The following is a 22495-nucleotide window of genomic DNA, read 5'->3' on the forward strand; positions in this document are numbered from 1 at the left end:
AATAGTTTAAGAAGACTTTTTTAAAAAGATGTAAACATTAATTGGGTTAGCCTCTCCTGTCATATGTATCAAGGTAAAAATTACAAGGGCTCATAATGTAGTAAAGTGGTCATCACTGGATGAACTGGGTTATTATGGGTTGGAGCCTTCCTTCACCCCTCCCTTACATCTTGATCTAGTCAGTGTGAGTTCCTGCATCCCCAGTTGTATTGTGATGCCATTTGAATAAAGCAGCAAGTTCCCAGCCTGCAGTTTGGTGAGGAGAGTTGTAGTTGCATTGAGCAGTCCCTTTACAAAAATTAATGTTCATGGCATGAATCAGTCAGGAGTTGTGGGCAGCAAGGACTGTCTCCCCATGGTAATAATGCTGAATAAAACTTTCCTCTTTTAGAACTCAAAGCACTTTACCAAGGAGGGTAAATGTCCTTGTCTCTATTTGACCACTGGGGATCCTACGGCACCAACTGGTTAAGTGACTAGTCTAGACTCACTAGTTTAGTGAGTCAATGGCAGAGCTAGGTTCTGAATCCAGCTCAGTAGCTCCTTAGTGTTGCCACACTAATGGCTAGCTAGAGAGAAGATGCAATAATATTCTAATTGGTCTTATGTGCATCTGGACCCCTCACAAGAGGAGGAACTCATAGAATTTCCTTCCAGCTTTTCCAAGGAGTGGCAGGGTTTGCCTTCTCTGCAGATGAAGCTAGAGGTTCAGGCCTTAACCCCAGCAGATTTTCCCACAGTCCCCTGGAGGTACAGGGCCATCTGCACAGAGATCCTGTCTTTCTGCACTGGGTGTATGGCTCTGAGCTGCTCTTCCTGGTTCTCCGGCTATGTGACTCTGTGCCTGCAAGGATTCCACAGCCCGCCCCTCAAGCTCTTTCAGATCTCACCTCAGGTTATTGTAACTCCTGTGCTGCTGCCCTGGTGGGAGGATAATATCTGCTCTCCCTCCCACCCAATGTCTGTCACTCCTCATCACAGACATATGCTTGGACCCAATGAGAATTGTTTGCAGATCCAGAGATGAGTTTGGGTGCCGGAGGTGGCTGATGCACACACACATTGTGTATCTAGGGACAAAGTTAGTTAGTTCCACCCATGCATCTAAAGGCACGCACAGGTCGCAGTACCCCACCCATGACAATAAGAATAGGCTGTATATTGTGCTCGCCCTGTGTGCTGTAGTGACTAGAGCCATGCAAAAAGTTGGTTACCACCCCCAAATCCATGTGTACCTCCAGGTTTCAGGGTTCATGAAAAACTTAAGACCTAGCTTAGGTTCACCTTGTGTCACTGGCAGATCAGGTGTCAGTTCATGCCAAGGCCCCAACTGGACACTGACGAATGCATCACTGGAAACCAGCCTGACTGACCTGTGTGAAAGTATTATTAAAATAGTCATTAGATTTATAAAAAAATGTGTTTAGACTTTATGAAATGCTGGTAGGATGCTGCATGATTAATCTCACTTAACTTCTGTACCCCATGTTATAAGGTAGTATGTAAGTAAGTGTTTGCTCTGAAACTGTAAACCCCCTCAGTCAGGAGAGAAGTATTCCCAAGTGTGAAATACTAGTTTACCACAAGAGGTGTCATCTCCTTTCCAACAAAAGAAGGCCCATAGATACCAGACAAACCATTGTGGAACATCAGAGGACAAAAACTTTGTTGATTGCTCCCCCCACACCCATGAAGAGGGGACGTGCACAAACACTCGTCCCATCAGGTTGAACTGTGGGAGAAGGGAATAAAAATCCCTGACAAGAAGGAACTGTACCTCTTTATGCTGCTTGGACTTTGGGGAGCAAAGATTTCTAAGCATAAGCAAGAGATCCCCAGCTGCTTGGCCTGGGTTAGCACTAAAGGATACATAGAGCTTGCATATAGCTTCTATCAGTTTTTGGAACCTGGGACTATAACTCATTTGTGTGTGTATGTTCACCTGCTTTCACACTGTAAATAACTCTCATTTCTTTTTCTTCGTTAATAAATCTTTAGTTAATTTATTGTAGGATTGGCTACAATATTTTCTTGGAGGATCTAAGGTGCAATTGACCTAGGGTGCAATCGACTGGCTCTTTGGGACTGGGAGTAACCTGAATATTGTTATGATTTTTGGTGTAAGGGACCATCTATCGCAAGGGCAGCCTTGCCTGGGTGGCAAGATAGGTCAGAGTACCCAAGGAGACTGTCTGTGATTCTATGTTAAGGCTGTTATAGTGCTTGAGGAGTTCACACTTGATACTTAGGTGGTGAAATCTAAGTATAGAACTCACAACCAGTTTGGGGTTTGTGCCCTGGTTCTTCACAGTCTGCCCTGAGGTTCATACTCACACTCGTGAACCACTCTAGACAGCTTGTCACACCTAAAAGTTCACTAAAGTTTGCAAACCTGGGCCCATTTTGGGAGACTCAAGGACCAATTTCGAATGGCCAGGTGGGTCAGGGCGGGGTGTACAAAAGTCTCTGCCTCACATGGTTTGACATGAATCCAGGTGAGGCCCAGCAGCACCGTTTCAGTCTGAATTTTTGAGTTCCTTTGCACCCGAAACTCAAAGCAAAACTCATGGAGCACTATTCCTCCTGGGAGCAACTCCATCAATGTCAGAGCACTAACAGCAGGGATGAATTTTGGCCAAGAGGCACAAAACCAAGTTAACCCAAAGAAGTTTGCAAAAACCCCTGTGAACTGAAACTCTCGCACTTGTGGTGACACTAATTCAGGGCCAGATCAAGGCTTTATGACATGGGAGGCAGGTTGTGGACTGGTGGAAGAGCTACCTGCAGCATGAACCCTTGGAGGAATTCTGTCATAGACTCATAGAATATCAGGGTTGGAAGGGACCTCAGAAGGTCATCTAGTCCAACCCCCTGCTCAAAGCAGGACCATTCCCCAACTAAATCATCCCAGCCAGGCCTTTGTCAAGCCTGACCTTAAAAATATCTAAGGAAGGAGATTTCACCACCTCCCTAGGTAACGCATTCCAGTGCTTCACCACCCTTCTGGTGAAAAAGTTTTTCCTAATATCCAACCTAAACCTCCCCCACTACAACTTGAGACCATTACTCCTTGTTCTGTCATCTGCTACCACTGAGAACAGTCTAGATCCATCCTCTTTGGAACCCCCTTTCAAGGTAGTTGAAAATAGCTATCAAATCCCCCTTCATTCTTCTCTTCCGCAGACTAAACAGTCCCAGTTCCCTCAGCCTCTTCTTGTAAGTCATGTGTTCCAGTCCCCTAATCATTTTTGTTGTCCTCCGCTGGATGCTTTCCAATGTTTCCACATCCTTCTTGTAGTGTGGGACCCAAAACTGGACACAGTACTCCCGATGAGGCCTCACCAATGTTGAACAGAGGGGAACGATCACATCCCTCGATCTGCTAGCAATGCCCCTACTTATACAGCCCAAAATACCATTGGCCTTCTTGGCAACAAGGGCACACTGTTGACTCATATCCAGCTTCTCGTCCACTGTAACCCCTAGGTCCTTTTCTGCAGAACTGCTGCCTAGCCATTCGGTCCCTAATCTGTAGCGGTGCATGGGATTCTTCCGTCCTAAATTCAGGACTCTACACTTGTCCTTGTTGAACCTCATCAGATTTCTTTTGGCCCAATCCTCTAATTTGTCTAGGTCCCTCTGTATCCTATCCCTACCCTCCAGCGTATCTACCTCTCCTCCCAGTTTAGTGTCATTTACAGACTTGCTGAGGGTGCAATCCACGCCATCCTCAGGATCATTAATGAAGACATTGAACAAAACCGGCCCCAGGACCAACCCTTGGGGCACTCTGCTTGATACCGGCTGCCAACTGGACATGGAGCCATTGATCACTACCCGTTGAGCCCGACAATCTAGCCAACTTTCTAGCCACCTTATAGTGCATTCATCCAGCCCATACTTCTTTAACTTGCTGACAAGAATACTGTGGGAGACCGTGTCAAAAGCTTTGCTAAAGTCAAGAAACAATACATCCACTGCTTTCCCCTCATCCACAGAGCCAGTTATCTCGTCACAGAAGGCAATTAGATGCTCAGCCAGCATTCCTGGAGGCAACTATAAGGGAATGCAGGTTGGTGGGGGGAGAGCACCACCTTTGATTTGAGCAGTGCACCTTCTCCCTATGATAACTTTGCTCCACCGGCCAATATCAAGAGGGAAGTTGCTCTCCCCCTGCTCCTTCTCATGCCTTTGAGGAAGTCAGTGCTACCATTGTGAGCTTGGAACACCAGCTGTGGCTGGCCACTGTTCAGGAGCACAAAGGTGTGGGGGGGAGAGAGGCGGAAGGATCCTTATGCCCCCTCCCCTCTTGTACACCTGCGGAGAGCAAGCTACAGTCTGACCCTAAGTATGCATCTCGCACACTGAGAAGGTGAGGTACAATTATTAGCACATTCCGTTCTAGCGAAATCTTCATTAGAAAGCACTGACGCTCCTGCAGTACTCCAAGGCTGAAGGGAGCAATGCAGCTGCCGGCATCATCATTGCCACTTGGACAATGCTCTCTGGATGTGCATGGATTTATCTTACCAGCACCCCAGCGAGGTAGGGAAGTATTATCGCCCTGCTGTAATGCACAGAAAGAGTAAAGTGACCTGCCGAAAGTTGCACAGAGTCAGTGACAGTGACGGGAATTGAGCCCAGATCTCCAGAGTCCCAGTCCAGTGCCTTGATCACATGACAGGCCTTCCTTCTGTCATTCCTCACCCCTTCCCCTCCCTACTGTTTGTTAATGTTAGCTTGCACGTGCTTTCTGGGCACAGGCCATGTCTTTCTGTTTGATCTCTGAAGCACTGAGCTTACTTTGGGACGCTGCAAAAATGGATAATAAAAATCAATGCCTGATCGCAGACAATTCATGCACAACATTAATCAAATACGTTATATTCTATAAATAATGTTCCCAGTCCTACCCATTAGCAATCGGTTGGACTACCCAGTTCCCCTAAAATGAGATTTTAAAAGGGATCAGTCCCTAATGTAGTAGTTTTTATTTCAGTTGAAAAATATGTAACTTACAAAAGGAGGTGTTGGATCTGAGATATTTACTGCTTTTCAGCATTAATCCCTTTGTTCTCAGACGTACTGCATGGCTGTGGATTCATAGCTCAGATGCTTCCTTAGGCAGACACTGACATGCTGGGTTTTGATGGTCTCTTTGGCAATCCATGGATAATAGGTCACTGAGAGATTTTTTTTTAAACTGCACCTCTCAGTCTGTGCTGCTGTGCCTTCGAGGGTGTGCTGAGGCTGTAATGGGACTTACTGGAGACCAGTGAACTTACACCCACCATAGAGCAGCTTAGGCCTTGTCTACACCATGTGGGAAAGTCAATCTAAGCTACGCAATTTGAGTTATGTTAGTAGCATAATTCAAATGGGTGTAGCTTAGATCTATTTCCCAGAGGGTCCGCACTCCCCTTACTCTTCTCGTTCTGGTGGAGTATGGGAGTTGACGGGAGAGTGATTTGCAGTTGATTTAGTGGGTCTTCATTAGACCCACTAAATCGACCATCGCTGCATCGATCGCCGCACCGTTGATCCCCTGGTAAGTGTAGACAAGCCTTTAGAAGCACCTTGGGCAATGTCTCATGTTGGCACTGACCATGGAATGGCTCTAAAGGACAGCTTTCAATGACAGAGGGTTTATTATACGTGTGGAGCAAATGAGAAAGCTAAAGCAATTAACACAAAACTATGTTTAACATAAGTTGTTGTTATTAATCAGGGATGAGGCCTCCTTGGGATGGGCACTGTGCATAAACATAGAAGAAAACACATGGCCAAACACTCTGCTGGCACCAGTCCATTAAGTCAATGGAGCGATGCCAACAAAATTTTGGCCCACCGTTCCTGCTCCAAACAGTTTATAATCTAAGAAGACAAAGCAACAAACACAAGGTTGGAGAGAAGGAAACAATCAAGAACCTTGATTATTTTGTGCGTGTGTTGCCTTTGCTCTCTGTTTGTAATCTGATGTGTCAGATAAATATTGATCTTCCCTTATTGCCTTTCAGCTGCCTGCTCCAACTGCCCCTCATTCTAACATTAATCATAGTTTGTTTTCTTGTAGGGATCAAGGCAGGAGTGAGACTCAAGAAGGGTTTAGCACAGGGGTGGCCAACCTGAGCCTGAGAAGGAGCCAGAATTTACCAATCTACATTGCCAAAGAGCCACAATAATATGTCAGCAGCCCCACATCAGCTGCTCCCCTCCCCACTCCCAGTGCCTCCCACCCACCAGCAGCCCCACTGATCAGCGCCTCCCCCTCCCTCCCTGAACCTCCTGATCAGCTGTTTCATGGCCTGCGGGAGGCTCTGGGGGAAGGGGGAAGGAGCGAGGGCATGGCAGGCTCAGAGAAGGGGGTGGGAAGGGGTGGAGTGGGGGCAGGGCCTGTGGCAGAGCCAGGGGTTGAACAGTGAGCACCCTCTGGCACATTGGAAAGTTGGCGCCTGTTGCTCCAGCCTGGGTGTCGGTGCCAAGACAAGGAGCCGCATATTAACTTCTGAAGAGCTTCAGGGAAAGGGTCTGATAAATAGCTCCTCAACTCTGGCCACTGATTTTAATGGGGCACAGGTCAAATGGGCTCCGTGAAAGAGATCGATATCTTAATGCTGTTCCTAGTGGACAAATATCCACAACATAATAAATCCCTCGGCAGTGGCACCTTAATATTATGGGGATTGGCACCTTAGGAACGTGAATTATAGTACTAAGAATCTCTGCAGAGAGGCCAGAAGTTGAATGAACATGGGACCTTTCTGCTCCCACCTGTAAGTGGGTCCCCCAGGTCAGAGTAGAGGCATGTGGGTGGAATGCTGTGTAGGAAACTTGAACTGTTGCTACCTGGGCATGTTCTGTCAATAGAGAGAAGACTTTATTATTCAAGGATGCTAATCGAGTCCAGCTAGTTAGCACTAAATGCCATTTTATCATTAATGTATGCTGTTGGTCCTGGGTATTGCACTGATCTCTTGGCAGCGATCAATTGCACAGATAGCTAAGCAGGAGAGCAGTAGGATAGATATGATTCTCCTCTCACACCAGTGTAACTTCACTGCCATCATTGGGGATGCTCCTGATTTGCTCTGCTGGGAGGGGAATCAGGCGAGCAGTCAAAACACTTCATTTCCTGCCTTTGAAATTTTTTTAATTATCAAATTGATTTTACTGGCTGTAAAAGATGCTCCATCAGCTGCACGGAAGACTGCATTTCCTTCTCCTTTGTTTGTTTTAATATTTAATATCTTCAAAGTACTGTAGAAATATTAACTAAGCCTCACAATGAAGCCCAGAGGCAGGTTAGTAAGCATTGTTGTTATTCCCATATTTTAGTTGGGTAAACTGAGGCATACAGTGTCCGAGTCACAGAGTCAGGATTAGAACTCAGGCAATTTAAGCTTTTACACTCATGCTCAATCCACTACACCAGACTACCTCTCTTAACAACCTCCCTCGGTGTTACTGTAATGTCATATTTTCCTCTTTTCATTTCATAAGTAAATTTCTGCATCAAAGAACAGATTTATTTCCCTTAGTCCCTCCTGACCAATCCACTCTTGGTTTTACTTCTCCATACCATGCTTGGTGAGGGTGTGTGTGTGTGTGTATTTAAAACAATTGGGTTGCACTTCACCCTACGGAAACAAAAGTGCCTATTTAAGGGCAATATTGTCCTCTTGCAGCTGAATAATCAATCTCAACTCTGCTAGTCTGTCCTTTTTTTGTGTGTACAGAATTTTCATTTGATGTGATCAGATATCACAGGAGATTTTTGATATGATGGGGGCAGGATGGAATAGAATGGAATGGATTCTATTCTATTCTATGCATACTGTATACACCTGCCCTTATTTGAACCATTTATATTGCACAGCACTCATCTTGTCACCTAAATTGAGAGCATGTAATGGAATTAGTGGAGGGAGAACCTCAAAATGTTTAGAGGTTTCATTTTGTTAAGAAACCAAAATCCTCATATGGATGTCAGAAAGGGGCACAAAATTTATCTTGACATTTCTGGTCTTTCCTTTTGAAGATTGAGAGGGAAGTACTGCACGAGCAGCTGACCTTGATTCTGATCTTCGGCTCTCGCTATATGGATAGTTCTTTCATATGGGCACTCTTCACATATAACAAAATATCAGGGCTTACCATGAAGATAAAGACAGAGAATCATGCCTTCATTTTAATGGATGATACATTCCTATATATTGTAATATATCATCTAGGATCTTATAGTGAACAAATCTGGTGTGTATCTCACTCAGAAGGAAGCTCTGTGACCATTCCATATCTGGTACAGAAGTACATGGTCGGGAAAGAACAAGTTAAAATTATTTAGACAAGTTAGATGTCTTCAAGTCACCAGGGCCTGATGAAACACTTCTTAGAATATTCAAGGAGCTGATTGAGGAGATATCTGAGCCATTAGCGATTATCATTGAAAAGTCATGGAAGATGGGAGAGATTCCAGAGGACTGGAAAAGGGCAAATATAGTGCCCATCTATAAAAAGGGAAATAAGTACAACCGGGGGAATTACAGATCAGTCAGATTAACTTCAGTAACTGGAAAGATAATGGAGCAAATAGTTAAGTAATCAATCTGCAAACATCTAAACAACAATAAGGTGATAAGTAACAGTCAACATGGATATGTCAAGAACAAATCATGTCAAACCAACCTAATAACTTTCTTTGACAGGGTAGCAAGCCTTGTGGACCTGGGGTGGGGGTGGGGGTGGGGAAGAAGAGGTAGATGTGGTACATCTTGACTTTAGTAAGGCTTTTGATACTGTCTTGCATGACCTTCTCATAAACAAACTAGGGCAATACGACCCAGATGGAGCTACTATAAGATGGGTGCATAACTGGTTGGAAAACCATTCCCAGAAACTAGTTATCAGTGATTCACAGTCAAGCTGGAAGAGCATATCAAATGGGATTCTGCAAGGATCAGTTCTGAGTCTGGGTCTGTTCAATATCTTGATAATGGCACAGAATACACTTATTAAAGCCTGCATATGATACCATGTTGGGAGGGGTTGCAAGTGCTTTGGAGGATAGGATTCACATTCAAAATGATCTGGACAAACTGGAGAAATGGTCTGAAGTAAATAGGATGAAATTCAATAAGGACAAATGCAAAGTACTCCACTTAGGAAGGAACAATCAATTGCACACATACAACATGGGAAATGACTGCCTAGGAAGGAGTACTGAAGACAGGGATCTGGGGGTCATAGTGGATCGCAAGCTAAATATGAGTGAACATTGTAACACTGTTGCAAAAAAAGCAAACATCATTCTGGGATGTATTAGCTGGAGTGTTGTAAGCAAGACACAAGAAGTAATTCTTCCGCTCTACTCAGCACTGATATGGCCTCAACTGGAGTACTGTGTCCAGTTCTGGGTTCCACATCTCAGGAAAGATGTGGACAAATTGGAGAAAGTCTAGAGCAGAGCAACAAGAATGATTAAAAACAAAAATGAGGGAAGATTGAAAAAATGGGTTTGTTTAGTCTGGAGAAGAGACATCTGAGAGGGGACATAATAACAATTTTCAAGTACACAAAAAGTTGTTACAATGAGGCGGGAGAAACATTGTTCTCGTTAACCTCTGAGGATAGAACAAGAAGCAATGGGCTTACGTTGCAGCAAGGATAGTTTAGGTTGGCCATTAGGAAAAATTTCCTAATTGTCAGGGTGGTTAAGCACTGGAATAAATTGCCTAGGGAGGTTGTGGAATCTCCATCATTGGAGATTTTTAAGAGCAGGTTAGACAAACACCTGTCAGGGATGGTCTAGGTCAGTGGTTCCCAAACTTGTTCTGCCGCTTGTGCAGGGAAAGCCTCTCGCGTGCCGGGCTGGTTTGTTTACCTGCTGCGTCCACAGGTTCGGCCGATCGCGGCTCCCAGTGGCCACAGTTTGCTGCTCTGGGCCAATGGGAGCTGCTGGAAGTGGCGGCCAGTATGTCCCTCGGCCCATGCCGCTCCCAGCAGCTCCCATTGGCCTGGAGCAGCGAACTGCGGCCACTGGGAGCAGCGATTGGCCGAACCTGCAGATATGGCAGGTAAACAAACTGGCCCGGCCCTCCAGGGGCTTTCCCTTCACAAGTGGCAGAACAAGTCTGGGAACCACTGGTCTAGATAATGCTTAGTCTTTCCATGAGCTCAGGGAACTGGACTAGATGACCTCTCGAGGTCCCTTCCAGCCCTACGATTCTATGATTCTGTGATATGCATATTGTCCTTCCTGATGCTCATTGTCAGTTTTTATATTGACCTGTGTTTTTTATGTACATGCCATAGAGGACTTGATTGGTGGGTTTTGGATAATAAGACATAGGAAAGGAGCTGCTAGCTAAGAATATCTATAGTACAGGTCAAATTAAAGAAGGGATCTATGCAGGTAATGTAAACTTTAATCTGTGGTTACCGTTACTCTTGTCATCCTCTTTCCTTTAGTTATGAAGTACAGATGACCCAGCTGAGTTTGCAGTCCTTTGTCTTTAAGTGCCACAAATGCTCTTTGTTTTCCCTGGTACTGCTCTGTTCTGTGCAGAGAGCAAGTGAGTCAATGAAACAGCCCAGGAGCTGACACTGCTGAGACTGTCCTTCTCAATTCCCTCACCGCTCTTTTTGCCTTGCTTGGTGTTGAAATCACAGGGCCTTCATTCAGGTCTTAGACCTGTGTCTTAATTACCATGTGTCTAACTATATAGGATTCAGAGGGAGCCATAAAACCACTAAAAATCACCTAAAATAGCTTTTATATATAAAAAATAGCAACTGTTTTGAAATCAAGTTTTTCAGTAACTTCCAGAGCTAGAAGCAAGTGTTCTGTATCACAGTGGAAATCTGGCACTCTCTCCTTTCTGAAAATCTAAATACACTATATCCACTGGATCCCCCTTGTCCACATGCTTTTGACCCCCTCAAAGAATTCTAGTAAACAAAGTAGATTGGTGAGGCATGATTTCTCTTTACAAAAAACATGTTGACTATTCCCCAACAAATTATGTTCATCTACGTGTCTGACAATTTTGTTCTTTACTATAATTTCAACCTGTCAGGCTTACTGGCCTGTAATTGCTGAGGTCACCGCTGGAGCCCTTTTAAAAAATTGGCATCACATTAGCTATCCTCCAGGCATTTGGTACAGAAGCTGATTTAAATGGTAGGTTACAGACTGCAGTTAGTAGTCCTGCAATTTCACATTTGAGTTCCTTCAGAACTCTTGGGTGAATACCATTTGGTTCTGGTGAATTATTACAGTTTAGTTTATTTAGTTTATTTCCCAGCTTGAAAAAAAGACAGAGGAGGATGATGTGATTTTGCTGTCAGTTCTGGAAGGTGAATTGTTGCAGGTCATGGGGCTGATGGAGATGTGCATTTTGGGGTGAAACGAGGGCCAGAGCCAATGCACTGACTTCAGTGAAAATGGAAACAAGCTTTCTACTCTCAGAATGCTCATTTGCCCTGTTTTATGGAGAGATGAGCTTTGTTACTAAAACCTCGTGGAGAGAAAGGACTGAGACGTCGGCCTTGTTTCAAATGATTTTGCAAAGGAAAAATGACAGGATAACTGTGTACAAATGTCCAAAGAGTGTAAACTTTAAAGGCCTGATTCTGTAAGCATCCTGCACATGGCTGCCCCCTGACACTCCAGGGGAGTTCTACACACAGAACTCATGGAGGAGAGAAATTAGTTCAGGTTTTTCAAGGAGATGAAGTGGAGAATAAATCAGCCAAAGGAGAATGCAGACTAAATAGATGGAAAAAATTCACTTCCTAATGTAGAGTGGCAGAAGCCTCATATCTTAATTAGTTCAAACTGGACTGAACAAACCATTGGGGAATACATTTCAGGGAACGACCCTATCCTGGCATCTCACTGGGGATAGACAGGACAAATGTACGAGTGTGATTGTATGAAGGGGTTGCTTGTGAGAGTGGGAGAGAGAATACAGCCCTGGGGAGGGGGGGGTTCCTTCCAGTTTATGCCTTATGTTCCTAAAAGCTCATGCTTCAGGGCCTCAGCTGGTCCCCTGCAGGGGTCAGGAGGGGATTCCTTCCCCAACACCACTGTATTCTGTTTTGTGGCATGGGGGTTGGTCTCCTTCCTCTGACACATCAGAAATGGCCATGGTGAGAGATGGGACACTGCTGAATAGAGAGGGCCAGCACTTTGAGGTGACACCCAGCATTCTCACTCACACACGCTTATCTGGCTGGTTCTTGCTTGCATGGTTAGGGTCTAACTGATCACCATTGGTGGGGTCGGGAAGGAATTTCCCTCAGGTCAGAATGGCAGTGACCTTGAGGGGTTTCCACCTTCCCCTGCAGCATGGGATGGGGGTCACTTGCTGAGATTATCTGCGTATATCTTAATCAATTCCCTGCCATTGAGGGAATTGGTCCCTCCTATTCTCTGCATGTGGCACATAATAGTGTAGTCTCCTGTGGGCTGTAATACTTTGGTCTAATTTTGATTGCTGGGTTTAGTGTGCAGGAGATGGGTGGTGTTGGGGGCCTGGAATATACAGCAGGTTGGACTAGATGGTCTGGTGGTCCCTTCTGGGCTTAAACTCTGTGATTCTATGAAGATGGCTTAATAGTTTATTCTGTCTCTCTCTCTATCATCTGTCACACAGAGCTTCCTATAATTATGAAAGGGAGAAGAAAAGAAGCTGCCATGAAATCCACTAGGGACATTGCTGTACATATCTGATGTACCTGAGCAATGCTCAGTTACTATGGTGATGGGCAATATAGAAAACACGTAATGTAGAGAAAGAGTTTTATGGTGGGTTTCAATTTGAGGTGTCCTGGATTGAGAAGTGAAGATGGGATAAGTAAAGGTTATTACTTTTGAATAACAGTAATTATTATTATTATTATTATTGTTATTTAGGTCTTACCTAACTATAAATACGAGTGATTGCAAAGTCTTAATACTTCGACAGCACTTTCCCTGAAAGGATCTGAAAGCCCTTTACAAAGTTAATTTACAAAAACCTCACAACTAGTCCCTCTGTAAAGTAGCTATTAATAATTATTATTATGATATTAATTTTGAGATGAATAAACTGAGAGATCAAGACGCTAAAAGTTAAATATTCATACATAAGGGCCTAAAGGTAGGCACCATGTTTAGGCTGTGTCACATGGTAGAGTGGACCTTTAAGGGTATTGTGCTTTGCCCCCAGTGGTGATATATCAATAGGGTTGCCAGTTTTGGTTGGATGTAATTCCTGGAGGGTTCATCACATGACATAACCTTTAACTAAAGATTAATCTTTAATTCCTGGAGATTTACTAACCTTACTAATCAGCTGCCTCCCACCTGATGCAATGAGGCCAGAGTTGGGTGATAGCATGTCATAAAAACCAGCAAGTAGCTGAGCTAGAGAACTGTGGGGAGTAGATAGACTCCTGTGGGATTCCTTGGGCCAGGAGAGAGAACCTGGTTTATATATATGACTCAGGCAGATGGCCTGCAGAGTGGAATCCCATAGGGAGCAGGCTAGAAAGGAGTAGGGATCAGAGAGGCTCACCTTGGCTCCCAGATAGATCCTGTAGGATTTGTAGATTGGCTCTTGCAGAAGTCTGGGGTCATGACTGATATGTTCAACTTATGCTATTTTGAAGAAATAAAACTGAAGTCCTGAAGACATGGGGACATATATCCTGTGCCTGGAGAGAGTTCTTAGCCGACTGACTTACAGGCATCTGAATAAGTGGCCTGAATTTCAGAGTTCTTGAGTGTCCAAAGCTCCCATTGAAGTTGAGAATCAAATTTAGATGCTTAAGTATGGAGTTAGAAGCTGACTGTTTGGCACCTGAGCTTGAAAATTTTGGCATAAATGATTTGCCCTGGATTACTCAGCAAGTGAACGGCAGAGTCAGGAATGCAATCCATGTGTCCTAACTCCTAGATCTCTGCTCTGTCCAGTGGACAAAACCTACGTCAGCCAACCTTGCTTCAGGTTGTTTCCTCTGCCTTTCCTTCCATGCTGTAACAAATACCAAGTTTGACTGACTGCTAGAAATGGAGAATTTGATGAGTCATTGTCTTGTAGAGCGGCATGATGTGTGTAGAACACTGCACTAATCTGCCTACCAATCTCTGTGTAAGATTTATTTATGGCATTCTCTAGTGTAATACTATAATATCCTTTCCCATCTCAAATTTCCCGTCTGGTGCCTGCTTACTACAACTTTTTTTTTTTTTGGTAAGTAAGATGATTGTGTATTGAGGCTGAAGGGTGCAGAATATTATGAGGATTTTTGTCATCAGATTAAGACTTTAGATAAAATGAAAGTCTCTGGTTAATTATTGAAAGCTCCACGTACTAACGTTGGCTCTCGTGTCCACCTCTCCACCCAATGCCCCTGAAAGACTCAGCTAGGATTTGGGGGGGTTACTCAAGGTAAAAGTGGAAAACATGTTGATGTGAACAGATGCTGTGGCCACTGGCTCCGCAGCACTCGGTGGGAGTTCCGAGGCAGTGTATTTGTCTCAGTGAAACATTTTTCATACATGGTAAGCCATAGAATCGTAGGACTGGAAGGGACCTTGAGAGGTCATCTAGTCCAGTCCCCTGCAGTCATGGCAGGACTCATGGCCATGCTTCATTAATGTACTTATCCACCATGGAACTATTTACTGTCAATGTCCATTCTAAGAATGAGGTCCCAGCCCTGCCCTTGCCTTGCTACTCTTTCTGTAAAGCACTCTCTCCAGGCCTGATAGACTCAGGGTCATTATGTGTGTGATGGAACAAGAGCACCCACAGAGAAAGACTGTAGCAGGAATATAGGAGTCTCCCTGCAGGGTCATACTGCTCCATCGAGCCCTGTTCTCTGCCCCCAGCAGTGGCCAGGATATGATGCTTCATAGCATGATTGCCCAAGGTTTATCCTGAGGCTTCATTATGGTCCAGAGACTTTAAATGCGGTTCACAACTGTTCTGTTCCTCAAGTGCAGCATGAGAAACCTGATCAGCTGGTAGTTTTGATTGGTGGTAAACTCAGCCAACACCCCATTTCTGTTCCTCTTTCATGTATGCAAAGAATGTTGTCTTGCAGTTATTTTTGCTACAATAATGTATGTACATCTAAATGAAAATTTGGTGGCATGTGGCCAGTGTCGTCTTTGGTATCCCTGCTTCAGAGGGATATGAGCCTTCCCCACTTCCTAGCCATTGTACAGTGTACTTGTGAAGAGGAAGTTTATCCTGCTGGTGATCACTTCATGCCCTGAAATGTGAGATTTGACTTATGCTCATGATTCTAAGAAAAGGAAGGAGTAAGACTAGCAGAATGAGGACAATGGACTTCAAACAAACAAACCAATAAACAAGACAAAAACCAAAACACAACAGACTTTAACAAACTCAGAGAACTGCCATAGGAAGAAAATCTAGGGGAAAAGGAGTTCAGGAGAGCTGACAGCTTCTCAAAGAGGCAGCATTAAGGGCACAACAGCAAAGTATCCTGGTGAGAAGGAAAGATAGGAAGACTAGCAAGAATCAATATAATGGCATCAGCAGTTCTTGAATGACCTGAAAAATCAAAGTGAAATCCTACAGAAAGTGGAAATATGGACAAATTGCTAAAAATGAGTACAAAAGTATAGCACAAGGATGTCGAGACTAAATGAGAAAGGCTAAGGCACAAAATGAGTTACACCTAGCAACAGATATAAAAGACAATAAGAAGAGATTCTATAAATATATTAAAAGCAAGAGAAAGGTGAAGGAAAGTGTTGGCTTTCGACTCAGTGGGGAAGAAGAACTAATAATGGATGGTTTCAGAGTAACAGCCGTGTTAGTCTGTATTCACAAAAAGAAAAGGAGGACTTGTGGCACTTTAGAGACTAACCAATTTATTTGAGCATAAGCTTTCGTGAGCTACAGCTCACTTCATCGGATGCATACGGTATGCATCCGATGAAGTGAGCTGCAGCTCACGAAAGCTTATGCTCAAATAAATTGGTTAGTCTCTAAGGTGCCACAAGTACTCCTTTTCTTTTTAATAATGGATGACACCAAGCAGGCTGAGGTGTTTAATGACAATTTTGCTTCAGTCTTCACTAAAAAGGTTAATTATGACTAGATGCTTAACATGGTTAACATTAACAGCCAGGGAGAAGGAATACAAACCAGAATAGGGAAAGAACAGGTTAGAAAATATTTAAGTAAGTTAGATGTATTCAGGTTGGCAAGGCGGGATGAAATTCACCCTAGGGTACTTAAGGAACTAACTGAAGCAATCTCTGAACCTTTAGTGATTATCTTCAAGCACTCCCGGAGGGCGGGTGAAGTCCCTGGGGATTGGAGAAGTACCTAACTTAAAGGGAGCAAAGAGAATCTGGGGAATTGTAGACCAGTCTGCCTAACTTCAATTCATGGAAACGTATTGGAACAATTCCTCGAAAGATACTGGAACAAATGATCAAACAATTAGTAATTAACTAGAGGATAATGGGTTGATAAGTAATAGACCCTTCCGTGCAGCAATCCGTGTCTCCCATCTGGGAGTGTGTGAGCCACTTGCACACACGAGTGCGACCAGGGACAGCTGCCAGTGAGACTGGTGCCCGCCCCAGTGGGCAGTGCTGTGGGCAGTAGAGGCATGCCTGAGGAACTGCCCTTGTGGGGCGTTGGCTCCTGTGAGCCGCAGCCCGATGTGTTGCTGCCTTTGCTGATGCGGTTCCCGGTAGAGCCCTGCAGCTCTGCGGATATCTGGTTTATATCCACGGAAATCCGTATCCCCAGATATACATTTTGTATCCATGGAGGATACTGGCCTAGTGGATAAGGGAACAGCTGTGTACATAGTATTTCTTGATTTGAGTAAGGCTTTTGACACAGTCTAACATGACATTCTCATAAGCAAACTAGGGAAATGTGGTCTAGATCAGCAATACTCTAAATTTAGCAACCTGAGGACCCCCATTTTGACTTAAATTTTTTGGGGACCCCCAACCCCCCCCACTCAGCCCAGGTCCTGCCCCCACTCCACCCTTCCCTGAAGGCCCCACCCCACCTCTTCCCACCCCCCGCTCACTCCACCCTGTTAGGGGGCTTATTTCTTCACCCACTTACTTCCCTGGTCCTTGTCGCATGAACAGAGAGCAACAATCCCCCAAGTCCAAAGGTTTATTCGATGTTTATTGGGGCGAACTTCCAGCAAGCATGATTCCAGTTTCCTTCCTTAGTGTCCCCCTTCCCAGCTCTGACACCATAGAGCCTTACACCTGTGTCCCTGTCCCCATTCCTGCCCTTAGCTAAACATGATTCCAATTTCCCCACCCCCATTCCCTGTTCCCATCCCCCCCCCCCCCCGCACACACACACACTTCCTGATTGACTGCAAACTATATAGTAAAACTTGAGTTCTGCTTAGCTATACCTTAACCAATCATTTTCCTGAAATTTAACTAACCAATCCTAGCATATTGTAACATGATTATGGAACCAATTATATCCCAACACCTTAATTAGTTTACACCCAGCAAAATTAATTATACAGCAGACAGGAACAGTCACAGAACCAGACAGAGATTATACAGACAAACAATAGGGAAATGGGGACTACAGTGCAAGAACAAACACAGAAATGAGGATTTCACATCCCAGCTATTGATAAATGAGTTCTTGCCAGACAGAATGCTATCAAACTAAGTTTCCTTTTACATCTCCTAGGCACTTCCCTTTCTCTGGAGGTGATAGGCATTATCAGGACAGGAGTATATTCCTAACAGTCCAATAACACCTGATTTCAATGTGACTAGTTTGGAATGTGAGGAGGTGACCGTTCGGTTCCCAGCTTATGGCTGCCTCTGCTGCTTAGCCAGAGGCCTTAGCCTAAGAACAGGGCCTCAGACTGTCACAGGTTTCAGAGTAGCAGCCGTGTTAGTCTGTATTCACAAAAAGAAAAGGAGGACTTGTGGCACCTTAGAGACTAACAAATTTATTTGAGCATAAGCTTTCGTGAGCTACAGCTCACTTCATCGGATGCATTCAGTGGAAAATACAGTGGGAAGATTTATATACATAGAGAACAATGGGTGTTACCATACACACTGTAACAAGAGAGTGATCACTTAAGGTGACCTATTACCAACAGGAGAGCGGGGGGGTGGGGGGGAACCTTTTGGAGTGATAATCAAAGTGGGCCATTTCCAGCAGTTGACAAGAACGTCTGAGGAACAGTGTGGGGTGGAGGGGGGGAATAAACATGGGGAAATAGTTTTACTTTGTGTAATGACCCATCCACTCCCAGTCTCTATTCAAGCCTAAGTTAATTGTATCCAGTTTGCAAATTAATTCCAATTCAGCAGTCTCTCGTTGGAGTCTGTTTTTGAAGTTTTTTTGTTGAAGAATTGCCACTTTTAGGTCTGTAATCGAGTGACCAAAGAGATTGAAGTGTTCTCTGACTGGTTTTTGAATGTTATAATTCTTGACGTCTGATTTGTGTCCATTTATTCTTTTACGTAGAGACTGTCCTGTTTGACCAATGTACATGGCTGACTGTCACAGTAAGAGAAGGCTCTTACACCAACAGACCGTGATTTTGATTCTTTCTTTTATACCTCTATAACTAGCCAAGTGATAAGAATACACCTAAATTCTTAGAGTATAGGCCATTACAGACAGGCCTGAATATCTATATCCTAACACCCCCCCCACAATCACTCGCTCTCCTCCACCCTCACTCACTTTCACCAGGCTGGGGCAGAGGGTTGGGGTGCAGGAAGAGGTGCGGGGTGCAGGCTCTGGGAGGGAGTTTGGGTGTGGAAGGGAGTGTGGGGTGAGGGCTCTGGGAGTGAGTTTGGGTGCAGGAGGGGGTGCGGGCTCTGGGAGTGAGTTTGGGTGCAGGAGGGGGTGTGGGCTCTGGGCTAGGGCAGAGGGTTGAGGTGCGGGAGAGGGTGAAGGGTGCAAGCTCTGGACAGGCAGCGCTTACCTCGGGCAGTTTTCGAAAGTGACTGGCACATCTCTCTGGCAGCAGCTCCTAGGCAGGGAGGCCAGGGGGTCTCTGTGCACTGCCCCTGCTTCCACATTTCCCATTGGCTGCAATTCCCAGCCAATGGGAGCTGCGGATTCAGTGCTCTGGCAGGGGCAGTGCGTGGAGACCCTCTGGTCCCCCCAGGGGCTGCAGAGATGTACCCGTCGCTTCTGGGAGCAGTGCGAAGCCAGGGCAGGTAGTGAGCCTGCCTTAGCCCCACTGTGCCACCGGACTTTTAGTGCCTCAAATCTCCCAGTTTGGCTTCAGTAGCCTCCGGGAGATAAAGGGAGGGGGAGGAGTTGATCAGCAGGGCCTGTGGACCCCCTGGAGTATCCTCGGGGACCCCCAGGGTCCACTACCCCAGTTTGAGAAATGCTGATCTAGATGAAATTTCTATAATGTTGTGTCCCTGTGCGTCAATGGGTCACAGATGAGAATACCAGATTCAGGACAAACTGATGAAAAATAGAGCAAACACCCCAGACTGGTGGTCATTCTCTCATAAAATAGACCAAGCCAGTAACAAAAGTAAACTTCTGTCTCACCACACCAGTTAACAAGAAGTCCAAACTGCAGTGTCCTTCGGCATTCCAGCACTCATTTCACCATCTAGACTCAAGACTTTATGATGAGTAGTTATTTAAAAACAATTTCATCAACCAAAGGGTCCTCCTAATCCCAAGATATAAGCCACATAGCCAGGTCAATATATAACTCATATCTTACCCAATAATTATGCTGTTGCCAATCCTTTAGTATCTAATATCTAAAGGTTTATTTATAAGAGAAAAGAAAGAGGAGAGAATGGTCAAAGAAATCATATACATACAGTCATTGCAAAGTTCTTGGACCAGGGTTGTAGCAGTGATGTTACAGACTGATGGCTTGTAAAGTCTCCGAGCGCCAACTCCACAGCTTTTACTGGCTGGGAAAGATTGGAAGTTCCTCAGTCCATTGATTGGAATGCCCCTTTTAATACAAGTCCATAGTCCAGAAATCAGAGCAAGAAAGAGGCAAAATGGAGATGCTTCCAAGGTTTTTTATACCTTCTTCCATGTAGAGGGATTGGTCGCAGTCATAGTGTGTGGAAAATTACAGGCACAAGATGGAGTCCAGGGCCACATGAACTAGTCACATGCCCTTGCATGCTTTATTGACTCATAGGAGTAGCCATTACCCATATTATGGCTAAAATATTCACAGGAAGAATCACTGGCTGGGGAGAAGCTTCTTCTATATCCATTGTGACAGCTAAGTGTTCTTTAATGGGCCATCATCTTGAATAGTCCATTCATCATGTGCTGGCTAGACTGGATGTAAACACATTTGAAATACTGGTACATCGTTAATATTCATAACTTTAGATACAAAGATGATACATGCATACAAACAGGATAATCATATTTGATAGACTGTAACTTTTCCATTGATACCTTATGTGACACTGCACCCCATATTCTTCATAGTGATATTATTATGATATGATTATAGCATAATTATGATGAATTTTATGCAAGATGGGTCATGTGAGCTGTCATTGAAAAGGTTATGATTTGCTGAATATGATTATCCTATTTGTATGCATGTATCATTTTTGTATCTGAAGTAATAAATACTGACTATGTATCTGTACTTCAAATTTAGTTACACCTGTGTAATGCCCGCTAGACAAGATGCTTTCAGTCTAAATAGCTGGTTGTAAAGGGCCCATTCAGGGTAATGGGCCATTAGAAAGAACAACAGGCCTTAGGAGAAGCTTATCTCTCTCCTGGTGAGCCTTCCTGAGAACGCTACAGACAGCCTGTGAGTGATGGCTGCTATGACTCTACAAGGACATGTGATAAGGACACATGATATTGGACTCCATCTTGGGATGTCAGTATTTTTCCACAAACTGGTCTGGGAACCAAGCTTTGGAACAAAGGGTTCCGGCCATATGCAAAAGGTGTATAAGGCAGGAAGTGACATCATCTGAGGTTCTTCACTCCCCACACAAGAGGACTCCTGGAAACATCTGAGGAACAAAGATTGAACTGGGGGAAGTGCTGGACCCAGGCTAAAGGAATTTCTAGCCTGTGTATGAAGGACCTGGGGATTCTAAGGTGTAAAGCAAATGCAGATTGCCCCTTAAAAATCTGTAGCCTGCTTGTATCATTTCTCAAGGTGTGAATCTGCTAATTCATATCCAATCTATTTAGTATATTAAGCTTAGTTTGTGTTTTTTGTTTATTTGCTAGGTAATCTGCTTTGATTTGTTTGCTATCACTTATAATCACTTAAAATCTATCTTTTGTAGTTAATAAACTTGTTTTTGTTTTAATCTAAACCAATGAGCTTTGACTGGAGTGCTTGAGGAAAATCTCTGCTTGGTCACCACCCGTGTGTATTGTCCTCTTCACATTGAGGGAGAGGCAGACCAGGTATTAAATGCATATACTGGCCAGATTTGACTAGGGCAGGATGGTACTGCTCTGCGTCCCAGGCTGAGAAGCTGTGGTTAGAGAGCCTGCGTGTAACTGCAGTTGGGTGTGTCCTGGGTGAAAGTAAGTATAGGGACTTACCGGTACGGGGCTGGGCTGGGGCGGCTCTGGCCCCCGGAAGGGGTGGGGCCTCAGGCGGAAGGGGCAGGGCTGGGGGTCAGAGCCAGCCCCGGCCCACCCTGTACTGGTAAGTGCCTCCCCCTTCCCCTCCTCCTTCCCCTCCCACCCCACCAGGGTAGCAGCAGCAGCCGGGGGCTCTGGCAGCAGTTTAAAGGGCCCGGGGCGGTAGCAGCGGCTGAGCCCTGGTCCCTTTAAATAGCTGCTGGAGCCCCACCACCGCTTCCCCAGGGTTCTGGCAGCAGGGCTCTGGGGATGGGGCTCTGGCCGCCGCTACCGCCCCGGGCCCTTTAAATCACCATCAGAGCCCCGCCGCGCCTCCCCAGGGCTCTGGCAAGCTCCGGGGATGATTTAAAGGGCCCAGGGTGGTAACAGCAACCGGAGCTCCATCCCTGGAGCCCTGCTGCTGGAGCCCTGGGGAAGCGGCAGTGGGGCTCCGGGGACAATTTAAAGGGCACAGGGCTTGGCTGCCGCTACCGCCCCAGCCCTGCTGCCGCTACCCCAGGGCTCCGGCAGCAATTTAAAGGGCTGGGGGCTCCAGCCACTGCTGGGGAAGGCAATCCGCCCCGGACAGTGCACCGGCTCTTGCCGGTACGCCATACCAGCGCATACTGGCTTACTTTCACCTCTGGTGTGTCCCTACCTGTGTAAATGCTGGTGAAAATGCAGGCTTAAGGGCTTTGCAGCTTGTCACAGCAGCACAGTGTGAGAGGGAGCCCAGGTTGGTAGGTCAGAGGGCTCGGTGGTACTCCAGTTCCAGGTGGCACCTTAGGGGGAATCCATCACACCCTACATGACATACTTTGTACAAGATTTGTTGCAATTGTCTAACAGTGGCAATCTTTTATAAGTGGTCATATTTCAATCATACAGCATCACAG

General features: G+C 45.2%; 2 protein-coding genes across 2 annotated transcripts in view; one reads left to right on the forward strand and one right to left on the reverse strand.

Annotated features, from left to right (window-relative positions):
- LOC141983517 (uncharacterized) overlaps nucleotides 1-22495 on the reverse strand; it is a 78817-nt gene that overhangs the window by 55506 nt on the left and 816 nt on the right. The gene's annotated exons all lie outside the window — the stretch shown is intronic.
- KCNK9 (potassium two pore domain channel subfamily K member 9) overlaps nucleotides 1-22495 on the forward strand; it is a 119689-nt gene that overhangs the window by 47306 nt on the left and 49888 nt on the right. The gene's annotated exons all lie outside the window — the stretch shown is intronic.

Source organism: Natator depressus, chromosome 2 (genome assembly GCF_965152275.1).
Source record: "Natator depressus isolate rNatDep1 chromosome 2, rNatDep2.hap1, whole genome shotgun sequence".
NCBI classification, from domain to species: domain Eukaryota; kingdom Metazoa; phylum Chordata; order Testudines; family Cheloniidae; genus Natator; species Natator depressus.